This window comes from Buceros rhinoceros, unplaced genomic scaffold (assembly GCF_000710305.1).
Source record: "Buceros rhinoceros silvestris isolate BGI_N320 unplaced genomic scaffold, ASM71030v1 scaffold5261, whole genome shotgun sequence".
Classification (NCBI taxonomy): Eukaryota; Metazoa; Chordata; class Aves; order Bucerotiformes; family Bucerotidae; genus Buceros; species Buceros rhinoceros.
Genome location: NW_010395825.1, coordinates 34,419 through 47,549, shown reverse-complemented (window position 1 = coordinate 47,549; position 13,131 = coordinate 34,419). Strand labels below are relative to the sequence as shown.

Genomic DNA, 13,131 nt, shown 5'->3' with positions numbered 1-13,131 from the left:
AACTGGAAAATGAAATCTCTTGTTTTCAGTGTGATTTTTATGCCCTTTCCTCCATCACATGTTCCTTGTACTGCTTTAGTACTGCATGGGGCTGTGATTGTAGCTGCTGTGGCACTGATTAATGTATTCACATTTTTGAAGGTGACAGGAGCATCCATGTTCAGTATCCCTTGGGGGGTCCTTCGGAGACAGACCCAGTGCTGATGTTGATTGCGGTGGATGTGTGCCTGCTGTGTGTGATTTCACCTGCTGAGAAAGTTGTCTTGATATACAAATGACCTTTCCCCACCAAAAAATGATTTTGAGGTTTGGATTTAAAAATTTTCAGGAACTGGTATCAGCTGGGTTCCATAACCTGCCCTTAGAAGTAATGTTTAGATGATAAGGCATTTGTTATGGCAGGACGGAGCCAAGAGCCAAAGACTCGCCTGCATCTCTGGGTGGACTCTGCAGGGAGGAGCGGGGCCGGGAACTGGCCGGGCAGACAGGTGCAGCAGGGCGGGCATTTCTCTTTGCATCCTAAACGACTGGGTTTGGGGTCGGAGCACACAATTCTGACGGTACCGTATCTTGACAGGGAGAAGACTACGAGGAAAAGCGTTCTACAATGTCAATGGCAAGGTGTACTGTGAAGAAGACTTCCTAGTAAGTAAGATTTCAGGCATTTTCCTATTGTTTTTAAATCAAATTGTTCTTTTATATTGGGTTGTTTGCTTTGAGAGGCGGTTTAGTCATGTGGGGCCTCCTGCCAGTGCTGGAACTGGCAAGCAGTTACTACTAACTCCATAAAGGCAGGATCGGGCCCTTGGTTTGAAGTGGTGGCTACGAAACCAAGTACATAACTGTCCATAAGCCATCACAAAGTGTAAATTATGAGAATAAACACTCAAGCTGCTCAAGCTTGGGACTTGAATTGCAGCCACAAAGCCTCGCCTGCCAAGCTAGAGCTCAAAGTCAAACATCTGGGGAATACCAATCATAACAAGAGGGGAGACGTTTCTGACTGGAGCACGTCATCGCTCTGTACAATGTTGCTTTGTTGCAGGCGCAGTTTTAATCACTGCTCTGCTCAGAGTGATGTGGAGCTGCATTGTGATTAGCTAAAAACTGTTAGCCACGGAGGAGCAACTAATTTTCTCTCATGCGCCCAGAGCTTTTATAAATGCTTTACTTTATTAGAGACCGAGTCATGAAAAGAAAAATGAAGCTTGTTGCTGAGCTGTGTTGTTCCAAAAATAAAATATTTGTGCAATTAAGGGTGAGGATTGTGCAGGGCACAGAGACTGATTTGATAAGTGGCAGACCATTTATAATTAAGATTAAGAGGATGGCATCGCTGGGAATTGAAATTAGAGAGCAATGATGTGTTTTATCTTAGAGCATGATGAGTTGGAGAATCGGTAATTTATAACACCTTTATTGATTGAAATACCATTCATTTAGAAGTTTGGATCTTCCAGAACAACTTTCCAGTTCTAATGAACTGGCCATGCTTTTTACAAAGGAATTATTCAAAGTATATATCACAACAAGAACGTTACTGGCAGTTCAGAATGCGCAGATGCATTTCTCATCCATGCAATCCATAAAAAACATGGAAATTCCTAAAATAAAAGCCATATTTGCCTTCATGTGTAACACCTTTACTCTCAGCTTACCACAGCTGGAGCCTGTTGAAAAGTGCAAATTGTATTTTGTGCAGAAAATAAGTTTCTTGTTACATTTGAAATGTGTTACTGTTTTACTTGCGTTTTGGGGAGAAAATTATTTTTTCTCCCTTGGATTTTCAGCTCTTCCTTTCCTGTGTTTCTGCAGAAACACAGGGAGAAGGAGAAGAGTGGAGGGTGAGATGGAAGGGCTCAAACCTTTCAGATTTTTATTTTGAACTGTGTTGGAATGTACTTTCCCATGATCAAAATCTTTCATCCAGACTTAATGACGTGAGTGTCATTATTAGTTTGTAATTTCAGCATAAACAAGAGAATTTTAAATCTGAAAATCTCAGTCCTTTGGAGAGCATTCGGTTTTCATGGGGAAGCCTCATTAGCTTAGACATGTTCTGTAGTAGGCTTCTGAAGGGAGATACTTGCAGTGATTTTTCTCAAGAAAACTGAGGTTAAGGGTCTGAGAGAAATAAACTTTCTGTAAGTTAGGGAACTGCTGTGGCATTTAAGGCACAGATTTAAAAGCCCAAACCTCCCACAGATCTGTCTTAGCAGATTGCCAGCAGCACAGAGGGATGGGAAAGAAGCAGACCAAGGGACTCACTGCTGCATAAGTCAGCAAGAGAAAAAAATTCTGACGTTGTCCCTGCCTGTGTTAAGCCAGCTGCTTCTCAGAAAGGGATTTCAGCTTCATCTTTCCCCTGAGCAAATACCATAGCAATAATACTAGGAATTGCCTTGTTTCTCTCATAAAACAAAACAACTTTGCTTATTTTAGAGTTCTGTGGATAGAGAAAGCTCAAAGCTTTTCTCAAAGTCAGAGGAAAAAGTTGCAAAGTAGGAATTAAAAAGGAAATTATTTTAACTGCTTAATATTCCCAGGTCTTGCTCTTAACCTTGGAAACCCCAGTCCTCTCCGAAAAGAGGTGTTCTCAGTCCAAAGCATGCAGCCAAATGCTTTGTCTGTGTAACTGGGAATTTGGGCACCGTCTGTAACTCCAAATCATAGTGCGGCTTTCGGTGTGGATTCCCTCTGACCGCGTGGTAGTGGGATGTTAGGGAAGCTGAGGACTGGGGCTGGAGGTGTAAAGAAAAAAAAAAAAAAAAAAAAAAAAAAAAAAAAAAAAAAAAAAAATTGCTTGAGGGTGAATTAGGCAGGTCTTGCACTGTGTCCGCTGACAGTACCATGCAAGCTTTGCAGGCCAAGAAGAGAGCACCAGCAGAGCTCTAGGAGCTGCTCTGCACTATAACAATCTGTGGAGCTGTCCCATAGCCCTGAATCCACAGGCTTCCACAAGCCTCTCCCCTGCCCTGTAACAGCCGTGTGAGTACGTGCTCCCACCTTCGACCATTCTTGTACTGGGAATCATGTCTCTTAGCTTGCTGCAGCCTCTTTCTGGTCAGTAAATGCAGTCAGAAGCAGAGTGCATCACATTCTAGTCTCTTAGATAAGAATATAAGAGAAAGATTATTTTAATATAATTGTATTCCTGCTAAGAAAATGTCTCCCCTTGAGGTCCTTGCTCTTCCTTGGCTTTTGTTTGCCTGGAAACCTGTCAGGAGAATTAAATGCTCCTAAAGATACGGGAGCCTGATCATGGCTCTGTGGAGTCGTGGCCCTGCAGCTTGTGACCAGGTTCTATCAAGTATGATACCTAACGGGAATTAGAAAGCAGAGGAGCTTCAGAAAATTTGGGCAGGAGGTACTGTGCTGTCACGTTGGGGTTATTGATGAAATGCCTGTAATAACAACTGAACTGGTGGGACCAGTGTGTAGGTGGGTTGGTTTGCAGCAGCACCATCTTTCCACGGATTCCCAGGGACAGCTGCAAGAGTTGATGTTGCATCAGTCCCACCAAAGCAGCAGTGGTCTGAGTGAACCCATTTGCCCTCCCAGCAAGAGTATGCTGATGGGAAGCAGCTGAATTGCAAGTGGGGAGCAGGGGTGGTAGTAGGCTGAAGCCTCCCTGGTACTTGGAGGAGACCCTGTCTCTTTCGCTGCATCAAGAGGCACCACCGGGCAGAGCCGAGGGCCGTAATTCTTGCAGAGCTCTGTCGGTACCCACTGCTGCCCCTGTGTATCCTATTAATTTGCTGGAGGCGCTTCTTTCATGGCATCATACTGGGGCTGTCCTGCAGTCTAGTCCAGGCAAGACGCAGGGGCTGCAGTAAGTCCCGCTTTGGGACTGCAGTAAATAGCACATAAATGACTATGGGCAGAAAAGCCGAACTGGCTCTTGCTGTGAACCAGTCACTGCAGGAAGCTTTAGGGAAGAATGGGCATTATTTATGAGTTTCTTGCTGTAACTGTTAGAAACGTCTAACGTGCTATAGATGACGGTGTTTTAGTTCTCCTGCAATGCTGCTCTTTTCTGTGTCAGAAGGGCTCCTGCCGGAGCAGGACTCATATAGTAAGTGATTCTTCAACTCCTGCTCACTCAAGACAGAGCAGTTCTTTCTCTCTGTCAAAGGTGATACATGGAATTCAATGCGATATTGTATATGGGCCTTGAAGCCAAGACCTTGAGAAAAGCCATTGTCTGATCCCTGTAAATGTTTGCCCCTTGTTGTAAGAGCAGGGCTCTTACTGTCCTTTTGAGGTTCAGCACAGCGCTGGTGCCAGCCTCTCCAGGGTGTGTCTCTTCCACCCCAGAGGCAGGGGTGCTTCAGCGGTGAACTGCTGTGCTGGTCACATTTTTTATAAGTGAGGTCAGTTGTCACTTAAAGCATAGCAAGTGACAGAGAGCTTTGGCTACCAAGTTGTTTCCAAAAAATCAGTCCGTAAAAGTGTGAGAAGAGGTTCTGTTATTATCAGGCATTCAAAATCTGTCTCTTTCTTCGGAAAGTGCTTTTGATTTCTGGATGAAAGGTGTTAGCGAACTGTAGGTGTTACTCATTAGGAGCAATTTTCACTGCGCGGCCGTAAAGCTATCCACAGCTCAGAGACACTCGTCAGAACCTTTGGCAACAGCCACAAGGTACATTCTTCTAGCAAATAGTTTTCCCACATGTTTGCTCTTACCGAGGGCACAGATTATCTTTCTCCAAATCAGGCAGCTTATTTTGCTCATTCTCTCCACGCAAGAAGTGCTAGAAGTTTTCAGATGCACTTGTGGGGAAGGGATGCCACATGCCACAGTTGTCTTTGTGAGAATAGTGCCGTGCTTCTGTCTGTGAGGTTGTGACTTGATGGGCGAGGGCTGGTAAATCTTTCGCACCCGGAGGACATGGCGTGCCTCTCCTTCCTTTGTTCTTGCCTGCCTCCTGCTTTCAGCCCTGATTAGCTGCAGATACTCTCAGTGCTTAAACACAAGGCACATCAACTAAATGCAGTGAATGAATGAGATTGAAGAATAAAAATAAACCCACAGATAGATAGTTCCACCTCTGCCTAAGCATGGCACAGAGAGTGCCTGGTCCATGCAGTTTCCAGTAGGAGCACCTCAGTAGCAATCCTGCATGTTACCGAGTGAAAGGAGAACAAAACCAAAAAAACTCAAAACCAAAACTTTTCATTGCTTTGCTTTAGCTCCAGGAAGATCCAGTGTTACTTTTTTTCACGCCACCTTAAGGTAGCAAGTCCAGCAATATCCAATCTTGCCTCAGCCCTGTTAGGATAGTTATTTCTTGAAAGGAAATAAAACAAATGACAGTTTAATCCTTCCCTGAAAGCTCTTAGGACACAGATGGCTAACTAGCCATAACAGGAACACTGTTCCTGGGGAAGCGAACAAAAACTAAATGCCTTACTGTATAATAAATAATCCCAGTCAGATGTTCTTATTCCATTTTGTTGATAAATTGCTACATAATCATGGGTGAAGGAAAAATAGCTCAATAATTTTAATTTGTCTTCCCTTTTCAATGCTTAAATATTGTGTACGGAAATTTAAAAGAAATTACTGTTTTTCTTGGCAAAGACAACTTTAAAAATGTCACCAAAGCAGTCTGAATGTTGGATCTATTATCTCTCTCTTGGTTTTTTTTCTTTTTTCTTTTTTTTTCCTCTTTTTGATAAGCTTCTCCTTTTTCTCTTGAGGTAATGAACATTAGTGAGTGGGGGTCCAGTAGAGGTTAAGAAATGAGAGAATTTCCCTCCAGGGGAGAGATGAGAGGGGAAAAAGAAGCTCACGACAGATGTTAGTTACATTGCTTAATGCACTACTGGAAGACACTCAGATGCTCTGGAAATAACCTGTTACAGACACCACAAGCTGCAGTTCATAGCATTTAGGCCGTCCAAACCTTCCCCTTTTAAGATTATCTTGTTTACTGTCTTATAACTTTGCCAAATTTAATCATTTCGGCTGAACTTCTTCACACCAGGTTTTTTTCTCTGGCTAACTTTGCTGTCATTAGTTGTTGAAAGTTTCAGCTGAAGCTGTTCATCCATTTCAGTGAGTAAGACTGGTGGAAGTAAATCCTCACAGAGGGAGGCTCTGAAAACTTGGGTTTGCATATGCCAACCGTCATGCGAGGCTTAGGGCATTGCCAGCCTCCAGGAGGCCTTTGGGTGTCCCTTTTCTGCCCTTCCCAGCCCAGAGGGTGACGGTGACATGCTGGTGCCTCTGCCCTGGCCTCCTTCCCTCCTGCCAGGGAAAGGCAAGGGCTGAGCACTGTGTCCAGAGAGCAAGCAGCACACAACCCCGACAGAACTGTGCCTTGCAACCCTGCAGGCTGCCTCTCTGCCCAGTCTGCTGGGGCTTCTGATCCTTCTCGCCCCTACACCAGTGACTGGTACCTGCTCAGGACACTCCTTTCCACAGCTGTAGCCTCTTTGCTCCTCAGCTGGCCACTGCAGTGTAAAAGTTGGCCACAGAGAACGTACAGGGCCTCATCTTATATCCACAACTGTAAAAGTCTCGATGATTTAAAAAATGCAAAAGGATCAAGGTGTGCAAGACTCTGGTAGGTAGGTGACAAATGGAAATGACCAGCCTTTCATGTGGAAAGAGATAGGGTATCAAGAGAGGAGTAGCTGGGTGACTGGCAGTTCATGAGAGCAGGGCTCGCACCTTCAGCTCCAGTAGCACTAAACATGAGACCCTTGCCCTAATTTGGGCCCCTGGGCCTGGCTGTACATATTAATACTAACGAGGATACTCTTCCCAGTTTGTGCAGATGCTGTTTGCTAAGCCTGGCAGTGTGGGAAAGGGCCCATCCCACTTGCCGGGGCCTAGGAAGATAGTTATTATTTAATGTAGTGGAAGCTGGTGTCAGCTGGTGCCCAGAGTTTGATTTTACATCTCATCGAGTGTAAATGTTTGGAGACACCCCCCTTCTTTGGGAGTGAGCACCGGGACTAGTGCATTAGTCAGAGAGTCTCGCTTAGCAGCAGTGGGCTCAGAAGAAATAAACTTGGTTGAAAAAGGTAAATGATGAGAGTTGCAGCTTGTGTCCGTTTCGTATCGAGTGGGAATCACAGAGCAAATGGAGTTCTAGATAACTGTGAGGATGTTGTATTGAGGAGACTCACTTTTAAAATGCACACTGCAGTCAGAGAAAAGGCAGACATGGGTGTTTACCAAGATGTTTAACAGAGTGATGGAATCAAAGCTCGGAAAGGGGTTTGGTGTGCTGCAGTATTCCTGATGTACAGAAGCTGTGAGGAAGTCTGTGGGCATTTGCAAGGTGCTGACTGCTCTAGGTTGGGACAGGAGGTGCTTTCAAGTTCCAGAGGCATCATGAATGCTGAATGTTGCTGTGTTCCCAAATACTGTCACTGAAAACAAAGGCAAACAAATTATAGTGTGTTACTGTAGTCAGCACATGAGGGAGTGAAGTTCATGTTGTTACTTGTGTGCGTCTCGCTCCAGCCTCTCAGTGCCAAAAAAAATGTGAATGCTTCCCTAGTTTTTCCTAAGTTTGTAGTATGCCAGTGGTCCTGGTTTTATTTTGTAAAATTTAACAATAATGGGGAGTAATCGGGATATTCTGAATTGAAATGTTGCATCAAACCTATACATGGGCTGAAAATTCAAATTTCAAAATGTCTAGGGAGAGTCAAACATCGATTGGCCTCGACAATTTGGACTTGAATGTGAATCAGTGTGATGAGCGTGTAGGGCTGGCAGTTTGGGTTCACCTCTCATTGCAACACAACACTGTGGTGCTCTATCTCGTATCAAGAAGTTACTTGTCCACTGAAGCTGGTGGCAGAAGTCCCATTGACTTCAGGGGGCTCTGGCTTTTCTCCCAGGAATTCATCCCAGGGGACAAAGCTAGGGGCCATGTGAAAATGTTGGCACCAAGGCTGAGAAACTATGGGTGAATGCTGCAAAGACTGCGTGGCATGGCACACCACAGGCCTGCTAACTGGAGAAAACTGGTGGTTTGAAATAGGAGGCCGACGGGAATCCAGAAAATCCTCTCAAGTTTATAAAAGAGCAGTATGCAGGCAGTATCACCCAGGTGATAATGCAGATAAACAGAGTGTAATGAAATGTCAACGCGTGAGTGAGGTCTGTAGTCACTAAGGGGATGCTCAGCATTTCTGGAACTGGGTTACGGGCTGTGAAATGGGTCACAGGAATCGCACTCCAGGCCGTGACAAAATAGACAAGGAGAGACAAAGGTGTTTTTTTCTGAGATGTATCCCTATGGACTAGCTTTTGCCACTATCCCCTTCTTGACATTTGCTAGTGGAATGTTTTGAAGAGAGTGTCACAAAGTCCAGTTGCTTTCATGCCAGATGGTCACTCCCCTATTTCCTGTTGAGATAGTGATCCAAAATGTCAGATCACCCCATTTTTCTTAATAACTTGAAAAATAAATTACAATAACTGAAGCACACTTAAAAGAAGTAGAGCTCTTTCTAATTATGTGTAACTTATGACAAACACTTGTAAGCAGACAGCATTAATTTTTTGCTATGGAAGAGTTAGAAAAAAACACGTGAGAAAGTGGCGTATTTCCACTTTTGTAGTAAATATAGGTATTAGTTGCTGTTACACTTTTGAATCGAAATCTTTCAATAATTGTTTTGAAAAAAATCCAGATTTTTTTTTCCAGGAAGATATGTTGTAACACAGGCAGTTTCTTTTGCAGTGTACATAATAGATGGCAGCAGTCGTGATAAATAACCCACAGCAAGACCACAGCGCTGTGCAATACGTAGTGCTGTACAGTGTGAATCAAGTTAATAGATTTTGGGCCATATACGATGCAGAGTTTAAGTCGTTGCTTCAGACCTTTTTCTTGATCATCGTCACTGCAAACCTTCCACAGGCATTTGTTTAAGGAAGCTTTAGGTAAGAAAATCAGTGTTGGCTCTTAATTAACCAGACAGAAAGTAGCCTTGGTGAGAGCTTGCTCACGGGTCTTTGCAGCAAGTAGATGGCTGTTCCCTGCTCAGAGGCTATGAAATGCCTGACTGCCAAGGCAAAGCTAGCTACCAGCTGAATTCCTGATTTTTGGCAGAGTTTTGTGCAGGGCCAGCCCAACTGTTACCTCTGTGCAGGATGTGAAGTCCCTTCTTGCCCTACCCATGTCCTTCAAACATAACAAAGTGCAGACGCAGGAGCAAGAAGCTAAGCTGCTGCAGTAGTGTTTCCTCACTGGCACCACAACAGGGTGAAGCAACAGGATATATGACAGGGTTTCAGCTAGATGAAGAGAAAAAGTCTGGGCTCTTTTCCTTTAGTTTAATCTCTGCCACCTGCCATGAGGCTCCTGTACCTATGAGGTTGAGAAGGCTCCATTTAGCTCAGGTCGGTTTAATCACTGCATTTAAATATGTGTGTAAAAACACCATCAACAATAAAACCCCATCTGCATGAAACCAAATCTGATATTTTCTCCCTCTCTTAACGTGGTCCCATGAATTTCTGGCATTGTTGTGTCCCATGTACTAAAGGTCCCATGCAGAGAGCAAACAATAAAGCAGCGAGAAGACAGATGCTCTGCTAATGGGAAACCAAGAAGAGAGTCTGTGAGGGATTACAGGCAGCCTGGGGTCGGAATACATTATTAGCATAGCACCCAATTCAGAAATTAGTTTTCAGAATTAAATGCCTGGAGCATTTTGGCAAAAAACGCCTGATCATCCCTCTCAAAAGCCCATAAAGCAGAAAGGAGTAGGAATCTCAAGTCTAGGCTGGGCAATCACTTTCAGTGACTTTGCAGGGCTCTAACGGCAAGCTGTAATTTTTACAGCTTCATACCATTACCGAGGCAGCAATCGCCACACCTACTGCAATGTAACTCACTTGATCTGCGTGCACAAACCTTTAGCAGGTTTTGAACATCCTCATCAAAGAGGAAAACGGGCCTGAATGAGATTCCAGGGTCTGTTTCCAGGAGGAAGGTTTTGTTTTGTTGAGTATATAACAGCAGGGAAGTGCATTGGCCTCTCCTTGGGCACGGTTAGGCATGTGAAGGAGAGGCGACGTGTCTTTTCAAAGATCTGACACTGCCTAAGGTAGAAACTTTGGGTCCTGAAGCCTTTTTCAGGCATGCTGTTTTTCTGAATGTTTTCCCTTTTGAAAATCACGATGAGAACATCAAACTTGAAAAGACCCTCGGTAGACAACCACGATTGGTTACTGGACTGAGGGCAGACAGGAGAAATTGTTTCTCATAGTATTTGGTGGGATTATCCTCCATGCATAATTGTTCATTATATGCTCAAAATTCATTGTTAATTTCTTTTGGATATATTGCACATTGGACAGAAGAGTTATAAACCCCAAGATTATCACAGGAGGACACTAACAGGCCTAAATATTCCAGACAGAAGGGGACTTGTTTTCCTCTTGCATTGAAACAAAGACTCTTGGACAGCAAGAGCCTGTTTGATAATCAAAGTATATTGGACAGCAAACAAAAGAAAAGTTCAGCCGGCCGAGCCTTCTACTTTATTTTTTATTCTTCTATTCTAACATAATTATCATTATTCGCAAGGTTTATTTAGTTTCCCAGAGTCTTATATTATATAAGTATTATTGTGGAGCTTGATGGCAAATGCATATAAAGAGAGATTTTATTATCCTGTAAGAAAAGTCAAGGACAAGGTAAATATGGGAGAAAACGGTTGGGATCAAACTAAGAAATCAGGAAGAATAATATGCCAGCTCTTCAACATGCATTTGTTTTCTTTGCATCCTGGTAACTAGCATCTTATTTCTCAGCCACAGAAGTGAGAGCGAAGAGTAACGCTTCATTTTCAGCTTTGAATTTCAGAGCTGTTTGTTTTATAACTTCTTTCAGTGTTTTTACATATCCTTAATGAGCATCTATAATGAATATTTGAGAAAGTTCAAAATTAAGCTTCTTTTGTCCTGAGTACAGACTGTCTGAGGACTTCTGAACATTACTGTCTAGTTTGAGATTGGTCTGTATTTACATCATCTACTGGTCTGCCAACAAAATACTTAAAAAAAAATAAACCAAACAACCTGGCACATGCAAAACCTGTATAGGCTACAGCTAAACTTGAGCCCAGAACTGCCGCCATCCCAAAAGAAAATGTGTGTATGAAATACCCTGTGTGCAGGAAGCATAGCTGCTGCTCGGCTTCTCCACTAGCATCCTGCCTATCAGCCTGTGTTACTTCAGTGTTTCCCTTCAGTGTGTTTTCCGTATCTCCAGATTGTGAGGGAGGGCGTGTGTGCAGTAACCTAGCAGTTACCTAGTTCACAGGCTCGGGGGGACCCGTGCCTCTTTCACCCAGGCGTGCCGGAAACCCACCACTGGGGAGGCTCCTGGGTGCGCTGAGGGGTAATAAAGAAGCTGTTCTGCCTTGTTTGCAGACTGGAACAAGTCACAACTTCTCTCTTGTTGCACACACAAGATTTGTGAAGGTTAGTAAGAATCGAGTGCTTCAAAGACAGAGGGTGCCAATTTTAATTAGTATTTTTAAGACTTCTGCTTCTAAAATAGAAAACTTAGCACAACAGCCCTATTTGAGCTCTCCAAGTTAAGGACAAACTGCAAAGCAGAATTTGACAGGTGAACTGCAAAAATATAGAGAAAAAAATCATTTATCGTTTACCTTTACACAGTAGTGCCACAGAAAATGGTGCTGCTGGGCTCTGGGGCTTTCATTCTTTTCCAGGCAAATTGATTCAAAGCACCAGCAGAGCAGAATCCAAACCCCTGATCTCACTGAATCAGGTCTCCAGGTTGTCTGGGACCGATACTGCGATCAGAAAAGAAGAGTGTACTAGTAAAGTTCAGCTCCCTGAGCCCATGACATATTTTATCACTGCTATTACACTTACTGCCACTTAGCAAGGTCTTCATAATTGGGTAACGCAGTTCTGGGTGCGTTTGACAAATAACAATTCTCTTGTAAAAAAAAAACAACTATGGTTTTAATTTAATAGGGTTAGTCATAGAAAAAGTGATTTTGTGTCAGCAGAGCCTTTCTTTCTAACAAACTGTGATTTATGACAGTCTAGTTAGCAATAAATGACATTAATCTGACCACTATCCCATTCTGTTCCGGGAGAATAATGTTCCCTCTTAATCAATAGCTGGGTGGATGCTCCTTTGCATTCCTTATCAAATGACAGCCAGATGGTACTGGTAAATTCATTCCAGCAGGATTTTAGAATTAGCTGGGTTTGTGCTATTGTTAATCCTCTGCTGTCTGCACCGCTAGAACCTGCCCACCTGTTTCTAGTAACCCTTGAGTTCACAACCTTAGCAAACCATCTAGCCAGATGGTTACTCAGATGCAGCACAGCCAAGAAGCATCCCAAGCAGTGAGGCCTTTTTTCTGCATCAGTAAGAAGATAAAGGCAAAAAACTTCCACACCCTGGTCTCTTCTGATAGTTTCAAAGTTTCTTAAGGTGGAGTGAACTGTGTTCCTTACGGCATCATAAATTCAGAGCTGTAACAGCTGCTGTACCATCACTTCCTGACTTTCTGGCCCTGTCAATGTGTTTGCGAGACCTTTTCCTTCATAATCACTTTGTTGCGTAGCAACAATAATTTTGTCTCCAACCTATTGATCTGAAATAACATGTAATCCCCTCACTCCAACAGAAAGGAAAATGTTATGGCAGCTCTAGGCTGGGAAACACTGGCTTTCGAAGTAAGGGGACAGTTAATCCCCGCTAGATCATGGGGGGAATGGAGCAAGCTGTAAGCCCTGTTGGGCTGAGGTGCTGAAGATGCATTAGATGCCTGAACCAATTAACCCGTGCTCTGGGAGAAGAGTCCAGCTCACCCTCATCCTCCCAGTCCCTGTCTTTTACTTTGTGCAACTAAAGTGCATTTCAGGTTAGCTTTGCTAGAACCTTAACTGCTGAGGTAAGTGTCGCTGTGCAATACATACAAATAACCGGGCACCCCTTTCCTTAGTGCGCACGCATCACTTAGCTTATGCGGGACTGCAGGGGTGAGGGCGAAGTTGAGCCACTGCAAATACCAGTTTCAGAATTACATGGCTGGGGTTCTTCAGGCAAATGCCTCTTGCCTGCAGGCTAGTTGTTCGGTAGGGCCGTCCTCTGGCCTGGGAAA

General features: G+C 43.7%; 1 protein-coding gene across 1 annotated transcript in view; it reads left to right on the top strand.

The window, feature by feature from the left end:
- The first annotated feature begins 587 nt into the window (after nucleotides 1–587).
- The window catches only part of LOC104501794 (Wilms tumor protein 1-interacting protein homolog), a 22,048-nt gene continuing 9,504 nt past the window's right edge, over nucleotides 588–13,131 (top strand). The window contains exon 1 of the mRNA XM_010145669.1: nucleotides 588–645. The gene's annotated coding sequence lies outside the window, so the exon portion shown is untranslated. The remainder of the gene's footprint in view (nucleotides 646–13,131) is intronic.